Source organism: Chinchilla lanigera, unplaced genomic scaffold (genome assembly GCF_000276665.1).
Source record: "Chinchilla lanigera isolate Chin_1 unplaced genomic scaffold, ChiLan1.0 scaffold00006, whole genome shotgun sequence".
Classification (NCBI taxonomy): Eukaryota; Metazoa; Chordata; class Mammalia; order Rodentia; family Chinchillidae; genus Chinchilla; species Chinchilla lanigera.
In genome coordinates this window covers 24,868,598-24,880,600 of record NW_004955407.1, presented here as the reverse complement: position 1 = coordinate 24,880,600, position 12,003 = coordinate 24,868,598, and positions in this window count along the sequence as shown.

The following is a 12,003-nucleotide window of genomic DNA, read 5'->3' as shown; positions in this document are numbered from 1 at the left end:
TTCCTCACATGAAAACTTAGGACTTTTTGTACCACTCACCTTCTGATCAGTGGGAGTTTGCTGATTTCTGAGATGCCCTTAAATTGTGTTTCTTTCATTTATTTTCAATGGTGTTAATCTTTTCAGCAACACCTCCTTTGGCTCAAAGTATGTAGGTTCCCTTAGGTTAAATTGAAGTTTTGCAAATCTTCTGTTATTTTTTCCTGTTTCTCACTATAAATATTACTAAAAATCCAACAGTATCCATACCACAGTCTGACTGTCTGAGTAGTGGACTGTCTTGAAATTTCCTCTGCCAGATCAATTTGTGAACCACTTTTAATCTCACTTTTATGAAAAGTCTCAAAACATGGGCAAAATGTTGAAAAAAAATTTCCAGAGTGGAAAATTGCCTAACAAGGCACTTGCACCTAATTGAAACCATGTGAACCTTATTTTACTATTGCATTTTTATCAGCACTATAGTTCTCTGGCCACCCAGAAGATTCTGCTCATAGTATTCTAGAGCTTTTTACCCATCATCTATAAGCCTTTCCAAACTCCCCTTAACAATTTTCCCTAAAAGCTTCCGAACCATATGGTCATGTACTTATCATAATGACTTCACTCCTGGTAACAATGACTTTTGTATACTCACTTCCCTGTTAGTAGGACCAAGTACCCAGAATTCACAATTTAAAGGAGAAAATTATTTATTCAGCTCACAGTTTCATTCCATTGTTGGCTTCTCCAAGCCAGAATACTCTGAGACAAATCCTAACTCATGCAATAAAACAAGTTTGAATCAATCTAAAATAATTTAAGTGAAATGAAGTAGTTTTGAATGTAATAGAGTTCTAACTTATAGCAAAAGCAAAAAACTATCTGGAAATGTCTAAATATTTGGAAATAAAACAACACAGTTTATATAACTGTGCTGTCAAAGAAGTGCTCATAGATTTTAAACTGAAGGAAGTTAAAATACATACAGTTAAATAAATATTTTAAAATTCTATTTATTCAAGTTAAAAACTGACACATCATCTGAAAGGAAGAAAATAATTTAAAAACAAAGTTGATATCAATAAAATATAAAGAATCAGTAAAATTAACTTTATTGATATAACAAAATATAAATATTGTATAGATGTACACAATGCTTAAACTTTAGCCTGACTAATTAGGAGAAATTGAGTGAAATAAAAAAATAATTATTAGAAATCAAATAGAAGTCATCATTACAGATACTAAAGCATAAATAAGGCAATAAAGAAATATGAAATACTACATATTGATCAACAAATTATTTAAAATTATATTCCTTAAAAAGTTACTGCTGACTACCCAAGAAGAGTAAATATTATTATATTTACTATAAGTATTAAAAGTTCAGATAAAGTCTTTCACAAAGAAAGTTATGTATTCTCATAAGGTTTTGCTGGTAAGTTGTATTAAATGGTGTTTGAAAAAATAATTTCAATTATTATCTATTGATTTAATATTGAACTAGAAAAGAAGAAACTTTCTAATTATTTCTTCAAATGTAAACCTATAATGCTGATAGTAAGAAATTATAGAAAATGAACAGTCAAAAAGTATTCTTCATTAACATAGACACAAATATTCTTGCTAATAAAAATATGAAATACATTTATGTATATGTTTAACACAGGAAACAGAAAGAGAGAAAATATATGTGGCTATGCTAGCATTTAAAAATCAAATGATGTAATTTACTGCAATAACATATTGAAAAGAATAAACATAAATCACTTTGATATAGTCAGGTCAACTTGTGGTAGGTTCAAAATTAGTAATAAAATATTTTAGCAAACAATGAATAAAGAGACATATCTCAACCTGAAAAGAAAAACTACAAAAGAAATCACATGTGATATTTTTCCTTGTGATGGTATTTATAGTGGAGTCTAACTTAGTCCAGAGTCCTCCTCTCCCACAAGTCCAGATAGGAGAATGATGTTTTTCTTTTGGCTGAGCTGCAGCCTTGTGTTGCTGTGGGTGCAATCATGGGTAGGTCATCCATTTGAATGAAACAAAATATGCTTTTTGAAAATATTTAATGATATTTAATTTAATATTAATAATATCAAATATACTTAGTATATTTAATTTGGCTAAATTAAATCCTGCCTCCTTTATACTTAAAGGACAGATATACATGGGAGTGGAGGGGCTGAAGACTCCAGGCTGTCCCTGAATCTGTCATGGACATAGTTGGCAGGTTCAGAGCATAGACCAAAATTTCATAGCTTTCCAGACGGCTTTCAGAGACATTGCTGGCCGTGACTGTGGCCTGTAGTCTTCAGTCTGAGGGCCTCCACAAGGACCAGGGAGGGACTGATGTTCAGGGACCGTAGCTGCATTATGGGGTGTTGGTGTCCAGAATTCCACCAGTCCCTGAAGAGCACATCAGTGTGCTCCCGACCGCTGCAAACCTCACGTGGCTCCAATCATTGTCTGCCACTGCATTCAAAATACCACTAGTTTAGGGGCTGGGGATTTAGCTCAGCGGCAAAAGCACCTGACTGGCAAGCGCAAGGTCGTGAGTTCGGTTCCCGGTACCGGAGAAAATCCAAAAAAAAAAAAAAAACCAAAAAAAAAAAACCACAAAATACCACTGTTTTGCATTGTCTTTTTATGCTGTTGGAGCTCTCTCAGCCCAGTTTAGTCTCCTGTAAGGTAGAGGGGAGTGTTTATCCCAGTCTCTTGATTTTGGTTTTAACTGTGTCATGGTCAACTTTCCAGGGCTCACTATATATTAGACTTTGTAGCCACTTCCTCCCTATAGTTTGATGATAGTGACGTCTTGAAATTGTGGAGAATGTGGGGATTTGTGTGTCTAGACAGAGGGAATTTCAAGATGGCTCCGCACTCCACTATAGCCTGTTTACCTTCTGCTCTTTTCTGCCAGTTTTTGCCAGAGGAAAGGGGCTCTTAAATGGCTTCCTAATTGGATCCTTTATAAATCTGGAGAGACAAGATAAGAATTACCACTCCTACCTCTGTTCATTTGGTTGTAATCAAATCCCGTGTGTGCAAAGGTTGCACATATTTGTCTCATACAAAACCAGTGCTTACAAAAGATGATTAGTTTTTCTTCTTCCCCTCTTCTGAGATGCCCCTTGTGCACAGCTGGGTGCATTGTTTCAGCTAATTTACTTCAACTCTACCTAATTACCACCATTTCAGGTTTTTGCCTGGTTGCTGCTTTCTCAAAATATAGCCCATCATTTTCTGTGTACTCCTATTTCTTCACAGAACTATGTACCTGTAGCTTTGGATGAACGCTCCAGAGTGATTTGTGAAAATAAGCTGCCTGTAATATACTTTCTTTCCCCCACTATGGTTATATTTTTAAACAAGTTCTTTTCTGTTTTTTCATATTGAATGATGGTTTTAATACATTTTAATAATAATAATTTATAATAATTTTCCTATTTGATAGCTTTCTCCCCAAAATTTATTCATTAAAAAGGAAGAAGTAAGGAAGCCCAAATGGTTCCATTCCAAATTGATTGGTTTTTGTACTAGTTACTATACACATAATGAATAGTTAATAGCTGTTGGGACTAAAGTATTAATTTTAGAAGATTTTATTGAGAAAGATACAAAACTAGTGTCCTAGACCTAAATGGAGTTTAGATGGCTAATAAGTAGACACTTAAAAATTTACTTTCCTCCATCAAAGATGTTAATGTCAATTTTACCATATCTTGAAAATCTCTTGTTAATTACTCTTCATATGTCTATTTCCTCACAGCTATCTTTTCCTTACCAAATATCACCTGTTATTTTCTAATACTTCCACCCTAGATTTTAAATTCTATGAGGAAAGTTAGTGCATTTTATTCACTACTAGATTTTAATTAATTCATGTTGACTAGAAATCAATAAATATATTTATCCATTGATAGCACTTAAAAATTATCAATTTTAAGTAGTTATATATTTCTAAACATTGAGAAAACAAAGCCCAGATATTAATATTCTGGGAATTTGTTATTAGATAAGTGGAAAATTCTTCAAATATATTTTAATTGTTAGCAACAACCGGTGTCATTACAAAACAAAGATATATGATTTGTTCAGTGACTGTAGCTTTTATTTAAAATTTTGAATTATACTTTAAGCAATTAATCTTAATAAATCAGATATAGATGTATTTGAAATTCACTAATAGTGGACATGTGGTCAATAAAATATTTATTGTAGTATTGATTTTGACAGTTTGAGGCAGATGACATAACGAGCTAACATATTCATTTGAACATGACAATTACTAAACAGCAGCCACAAAATAGTGGTCAATATATTAATAGAAGCAGCTAGCATCCATACTGATCTATGACTAGGCTTACTTCTGTTGTGAAAGATATAGAATATAGCCCATTCTAAGGAAGATATTTTAACACAAATTAAGTCCACAACACTGTATATCAGAGTTGTGAACAACGTTACAACCTCCGTATGGAGAATAACAGAGGTCTCATGCAATAAACTCTTTCTACATTCTAAAAAATGTGACAACAAAGCAATCAATCCTTGATGTTGAAATGCTGCCAAAGGTGAGACTATCGGCAGAAGGGCCTTTAAAGAACTAAATTAACAGTTATAAAGATGGTGAGAAAGTGATAATAAACCTTTTAGTCCTGGAACCTAACCAAGAGTTTCTTCACCTACCAGCAGTGAAAGTACATCTAAGTCACTAACTGCAGTAAAATCACTGAAAGAGGTGAAAATGAGCTACTAAAACATGTTTTTTTAGGAATTTAGAACTACAACCCTTGTCACATTGTTTAATGTGACCATTAATTCATTATATGAACACTAGTGGTGAGAATGTATTATTGTATATTATCTTATTACAGAAATCATCACAATCATGAAAAAGAGGTACCCCTCTGTGGGGTGTGCATTTGTGTGTGTATGTGTATATGTGTATTGTGGAACAGAATTTCAATCAATTCCATTATGTATGCAGGTAAGTTTACTTTATGATTAAAAATACATGAAAAATTCAACTAAGCCTACACATTAAACAGATATTCCAATGATCATGTGTACTTCATTTTTTTTAAGAAAAATCAATCTGATTTTGGCTAAGTAGATTTAAGATTAATATTACTTTTTGAACAATCTTTGTATTTTGGAGGGGAGTGGATATTCTCACCCAAAAATATATTTGAAAAGGTCACAAAATTCTCAGATATGACATTGAGGAAACAGCAGTGACATAGGCACATATATGACTCACTAGATTGAAAGAGTTTTCCAAATTATTTTCTCTCAATGTTACCCTATCAGAAGGGGGTTAAGTAATAATAATTTCCCCTTCTCCTTTAAAAATGTCACTCAAGAAATATATTTAAATTTAGGCTGGGAATATCCATGTTGTCAGATGTCCGGTGTGCTAGGATTAGCTATTGATCACATTTCCAAAGTATGTATAAGCCAAAACAATCTGAAGGATTAAGCATTTCTTTAATGGATTTAATGCATAAAAAATTCCTTTTCCATCCTTTTATTAGCTATTACTGAATATTTTTAAGAAACTGCAGTAAGATGGAGCAATAGAGTTGAAAATATTCAAGGACTCTGGCACCTAAAGGACTCTCAGGCTAATAAGATTTAGACTATAAGGCTCATGACAGCAGTAGAGCATGCTGGGGCCATAGGAATTATATGCCAGTAGTTTGTGATCCCTACAAGTGAGAGGAGTCACTTCTTGCTGAGCTTTCCTGCAAGCTAATGACTTGGGAAGGGAAAGGCTCAGATTTGTGATAAATTTGGCAATCTGGACTCTTCCTTCCCATTGTTCATTCTACAAGTGCCCTGAACACTCATTTATGGAAGTTATTACTGATGAAAAAAATCTAAATTTGAAAAAGTAGGCTAATTCACACTCATCATGGATAACAAAACTGATCTAACGGTAAAGGTAGTAATGGTGATTTAAAATATTATCAAGATTTTTTCCTCTTTACTGAGGTTTAGCCATTTGAGAAAAAACTACAAATTTGATCATTTTAGCCCTAACCCCTACTGCAGGACCAGTGCACTGTCACAAAGGAATTACCTCCTGGGCACCATTAGACTGCATAGAAAATATCAAAGAGACTTGCTCAAACCTGGAATATGAGTGACTATGTTTCAAAAGATGTAATTGTGTTCATTTATTTGAATGTAAGCTTTATAAGAGCAGGAGCAATAGTATTTATTGCTTTTATTTTTTCTAATTTCTATTACATGGTGCCATGTAAAATACACTGCTGATAAATTAAGTGACACTGAAGAAAACCTACTGACTAAAATTGTAATAACCAGAGGTGATTAAAAAAATAACCTCTTCACTAGGGTTTGGGTAACTCCCCCAAAGATCAATGTGTTAAAATCTTGGCTGCCAGCTTGTGGTGCTATTGAGGATGGTGAATCCTTAAAATATGAATAATAATAATTATAATAATATCAGTAAAATAATAACTTTGAGGGCATCACAGGCCACACTGGAAGGAGAGTGTGCATTCCAGGGCCTTCCTTTTCTCTTTTTGCTTTCCCTCTGTGATGTTGTGAGTAGGGTGTTCTATTACATACTTCCCATCATGCTATACTATCTTAAACAGGACCAAAACAACAGGACCAACTGGCCATGGACTTCAACCTTTAAGAGTGAGAGCCAAAGTATATTTCCTTTTTAAAGCTCATTGCTGTATATAAAGTATTTTGTAATAGTAATAGAAAGCCGACCGATGCATTGTTCTTTGCAGGGAAGGGATATTAAGAATCAAGGTAGAAAGAGAACAAATTGAATCTGCAGAAAACTAACCAAATCCATAATGGATAAGTGGAAAAAAACAAAGTCACATGCAAAATTGTACTTAACTAAGATATCTCTAGAGATATAAGTAAGAGAGCAGTGTCAAAGCAAGAAAAGAAAGTATGGTAGCATGGACAGTGTAAGGCACGCTGTGGTTGGTTAATTAATGGTCAGTTTGTAACACCCAGCTGAACTGAATCTGCACGGTTCCGGGTATGGAAACCTCAACTGAGGATTGGTGCGAACAGTTTAAAAGCAGAACTGGAGGGGAACATAATGTGCTGTTGATTCTGGAGACTCTTGCTATGCTGGTTTTCCTGATATATATTCAGCTGTTCTTATCACTGCAGGAGCTTGGATCCTCTCTGTCGCTGAGGATGGCTGTGCTTCTTTTCAAGGGAGCTCTGAAAAGACTCCTTACCTTGAGTGTTGCTTTCTGGCTCCAGTGCAGATCCCTCCTACTGTCACAGATCTCTCCAGTCACAAGTCTTTCATCCCACTGGTGTAGACTTTCTCACTTGCACCACTGACCTTTGGGCCTTCCCAGCTTAAACCTTTGATACTGTCTTTCATGAGACCTTGTGGGCTCTCAGCATTCAGCAGGACTTGTGCAGGACATTGCTGTGGGATCCAGACTCTCAGCTGGATTCTTTGTGTCCCTAGAATGTGCACACTTCTGCGTTTGACTCTTTGGATGAATACTAAAAGATAATCTTTCTTTGTTTTGTTTTACAACACAGAATATGGTAACTGTGCTATATGTACTGGAAATAAAAGTGTGTCCTATTGATGTTGAATGTTCTATAAATATTAGGCCAAGATGGTTGTTCTTATTTTTCAGATCTTCAGTATCCTTGCTGATTTTTCTTGTTTTATCTGCTACTGAAAGGAGAATGTTGAAATCTTCACTTCTGTTCTTGGATTGTCCATCTCTTGCTTCAGAGTCTGTCAGTTTTGAAGTTCTGTCATTGCATACCTACATGTTTAAAATTTGCTAGTTTTTTTTTTTAACTGATCCTGTTATGAATATGTAATTATCTCTTTTTAACACTGGAACTTTTCTTTGCTCTGAAGCCTATTTTGTTTGAAATAAATTAGCTACCTCAGCATTCTTTTGAGGTGTTTCCATGGTCTGTTTTTTCCCATCCTCCTTCTTTTAGCCTGCTGAAATCATTTACTTGAAGCATCTAGTAAATAACGTAAACTCAGTTCACTTTGTTGGGTATTTAAAGTGATTCTCATAATCAGTGTTTTAAACGATGGATAAGACTTTTTCATCTTCATTTGTAAGTTTAGACTTAAGTCTACAATTTTGTTTGTTCTCTGAGGTTATTTTGCCCAATTTCTAGATTTTTAAAAATCCTGTTTCTCTTTATTTGCTTTCAAGTAAGGAGTAATTAGAGACAAAACTGTGATGACCCATCCATTCCTTTTCTGATACATTAATCAGCAGCCTCTATGTGAAGTTAGAATGTAGTATACTTAAAAAGACTGTATCATAAATCAATAATTCAGCAAATCAATAATTTTAGAAACATGGACAGAAACACTTGTATAAAACTGTTTAGGTGGAATACATAGTGGTGAGAAAATGTACATGGAGAGCATCTGTAGCTACAAATTTAAAGAATCTTACATCACTTTTGAGATGTTGGAGTCATAAATCTTTAATTAATGAGAAAAGAAAACAACAAATGACGTTTCTTGGTAATCCAGGTGGGATATATATAAAGAACACTTACCCAGGATTTTCTTAAACTGATGCCTATCCAATTCCTATAAGCAAAATCTACAAAAACATTATCTTTTCTGAAACTACTGATGATAATACTTCATATATTGCAGCATAGCAAAGAAGCAAGAATTTACTGAATTTCATTTTGTTCATGAGTTTGTACTAATTTTATTAGTATTTGGTTATACTTTTTTATCTTTCATCCTTACAAATATACACAGGCTTAATTTACATGCAAAAAAGTAACAGATGAATATAAGTTAATTAACAATCTCTAGTTGGGAACTCAGATTTATTTTAAAATATTTTTATTACATAAAAAGCAAAGTATTACAGTTTAAAGCTTTGTTCAATTCTATTAGTGTCTATATACATATAACACTATGTCTTTTATAATAAGAATATCATGTAGACATGTCAGATTCAATTATACTGATGTGTTTTATAGAAAACCCACTATAGAATTAATAAGGAATTTAATTTGTTTATTGTTTGTAGAACTAGCTGAAGCCACTTAATAATGCTTGACATTAGTATGGGTCAGGATGAGGTTAATTTTTATCCTAAGGAATGGTTCCCATGTGTTGTATAGGAAATTAAAGATGTTCTCTTGTGATTATTTTGATTATAATTTGATAAAATCACTTAAAAATTGTTAAGTATAAAATGCTTTATCTTGTCTTATTTTTAACTGAAAAATCTAAGTGAAGGAACACTTTCATCACAATTAGATATTAACAGTCATGAATCATGTTTTTATTGACAGATCTATCTCCCCTTTCAGGCATGCGAGGTGGCATGACTTTCAGGTTGACAGCACTGCTTGGTGGAAGGCCTTTCTAGAATCATACTCAGTAGATATGAGGATTTCCTAAGCCCCCCAAAAAAAGAGAAATAGTAATCAAACAAAAATAATAGATGACAAGTCATGCAATCTGCATTAAGCGTGGCTATTTATATAGACATTCACCATCTTAAGGCTTTGCTGACATTGGAAGGACTATTCCCTGGAATTAGTTACTTTTTAGAGATAGTGAATAATGTGCCATCTTTCATACATAAGCTAACTAGTCCAAAGTCCAACCCATCTAGCAGGCTTTTTCACTTCAGGATAATATTTCCTGACCATGACATTGCATGGACAGATGCCAGACAACACAGGCCAGCCCCTGGAATCGATGGTCCACTGAAATTCCTAAACTTTGTCAATTCTAAACCCATTTTCCATTACTTATGCTTTCCCTGTCACAGTGCCCAAGGTGAAAGCCATTAGTCACAGTTTTCATTTTGTCTGTATCCACAGACCTTGGTGCTTTTGTGTGTGGCACTGAATGATCTTGTTGTTTCTAGTGTCTGTGAGTATAACGTCTTTTTTATTGACAGTCATTTATATGTCTGCATACTTGCCATATCTACTTTATATGACCCTGAGAAAATGTAAAATATAACCTACTATGCTTATAGATTTGAAGTCAAATTAATTAGTTCATGAATTGTTACTTTATTATGCAACTTATTCCTATTACCCACTAAGTATGGCCTAGATACAAATATTATTTCTTTCACTGAAGCACTGGAATTGAGGTTAAATTAGATTCCTAAAATGGTATTTTTTTCTCTGTTAACGTTAAGTACCCTGTCTTTAGAGTATCATTTAATTTACAAAGTATATTGAGGCTTTGGAAATTGTACTTGTAACATACAAATCATAGAGGGGAGACAGAAAGAATAAGAGAGGGATGAGCTCTCTATGAATAAATAGATTTATCAAATATTTTATTCATATTTTCCTTTTAAGCCTAGAAATGAAGAGCTGTAGATCAACTGAAGTTATTATACAAAACTGAAAATTTCAAATCAGATCCATTTTTAGTATTATTTTCAAAACTTGTTTACTTTCAATCCACTTTTTTTGTTATTTTTTCACATTTTGATATAAAAACATTCTGAAAAAACTATAGTCAAAAGAGACCAGGAATCTGATCAAGAAAAATATTCTATTCTCATAAAGCTGAAAACATCCTATGGTAAAGAAATAAACATGATCAAATGAACATCCATTAGCTGTTATTATAAAGACTAATTTTGAACTATTTATTGAAATTGAGATTTAAAACTACTTTGAAATTGCAAGGCAAAGAGTTAATAAAAAGTTTGGGGTAATTATGTCAGTTTGGTCCTAGAGAGAAGGTTATATGTCCTTTCTGCATTCCAACTTTAACTGAAATTGCTTTTCTCATAATCAAGAAAATAGAGGAGAATTTTAATGAGGCAAATACCAGTTCTGAAGAAATGTTTTCAGTCGTTTACTTTATATTTAGTAGTATTTTTAATAGTGATCACAACTATTATGAATTTATTAATAGTAACAAAGAACTTGAGGTACACTGCATGCTGCAATTTTAATGCTCTGAGACACATGTTGAAATTTAATTGCCTTTATGACAATATCAACTGGTAGGATGTTTAAGTGGTGATCAGGTCATGGGAAGTGTCATTGTCATGAATAAATTAAATCTATTATCACAACAGTGGGTTTGTTATAAAAAAGTGAGCTCAGCCTACTTTTCTTCTTTTTCTTTTACCATATGATTCCTTATTTCATGGTAGGCAATAGCAAGAAGTACCTCCCCAGACACTGTCAACTGATCTTGGACTCCTTATCTTCCAGAAATATGAACCACATAAGCTCCTACTGTGGATAATTCACCTGTGATGTGGTATTTTACTATAGCAACATAAAAAGGATTAAAAGTACTCTTAAAAGATTAGATGATACTAGCAAGCAAGAAGACAAATCTTGCATTGGCTGAGAGCCTTGAACAAAACAAACTTTTGAAGCAATTATCTGGTCACTGTGAAGATGAAGCTCCTTTGAGATCCTTCAGAAAGGAAAATACTTGGTAATATAATGAAAATTAGAATAACATTAAATCATTTGCCCTAGAATCAAGGTATTATAATAAGTCCACGTTACAGTATATATGGAACCAGGCACGAAGTCCAGAAGATAAAATTAGACCTGCACTTAATTTTGTGCTAGAGAATCATTACAATTTCTTTGTAGACACTTATCAGGAAATTTTAAATACATGGTTATTTATAGAGAGCACAGCATTGGAGAGAACATTTCAAAGAAACACTGGAACCTGAATGTTAAGAGTAGGAGTCTCATTCTAGAATTACAAGAATCAGTCTTATATAATGAAACTTGGCCTTTATCATTATTTATTTATTTATCTCTCTTTTGAAGTTGTATGCTAAAACTCAGTTGCACACACTGTAAGAAGGGAAAGATATCGCAGGAACGGCATTTAAGCAACTTGGCATGGCTGTGGTAGAGAGCGTGTATGCAATTGGACAATTGCCAGGAGAGTTTTCAGCGAGCCAATACAGTAAAAGGAAAGGAGGCAGACTTCCCACCATCAGTTGGTGCCAAGAGAAGCTATGCCAA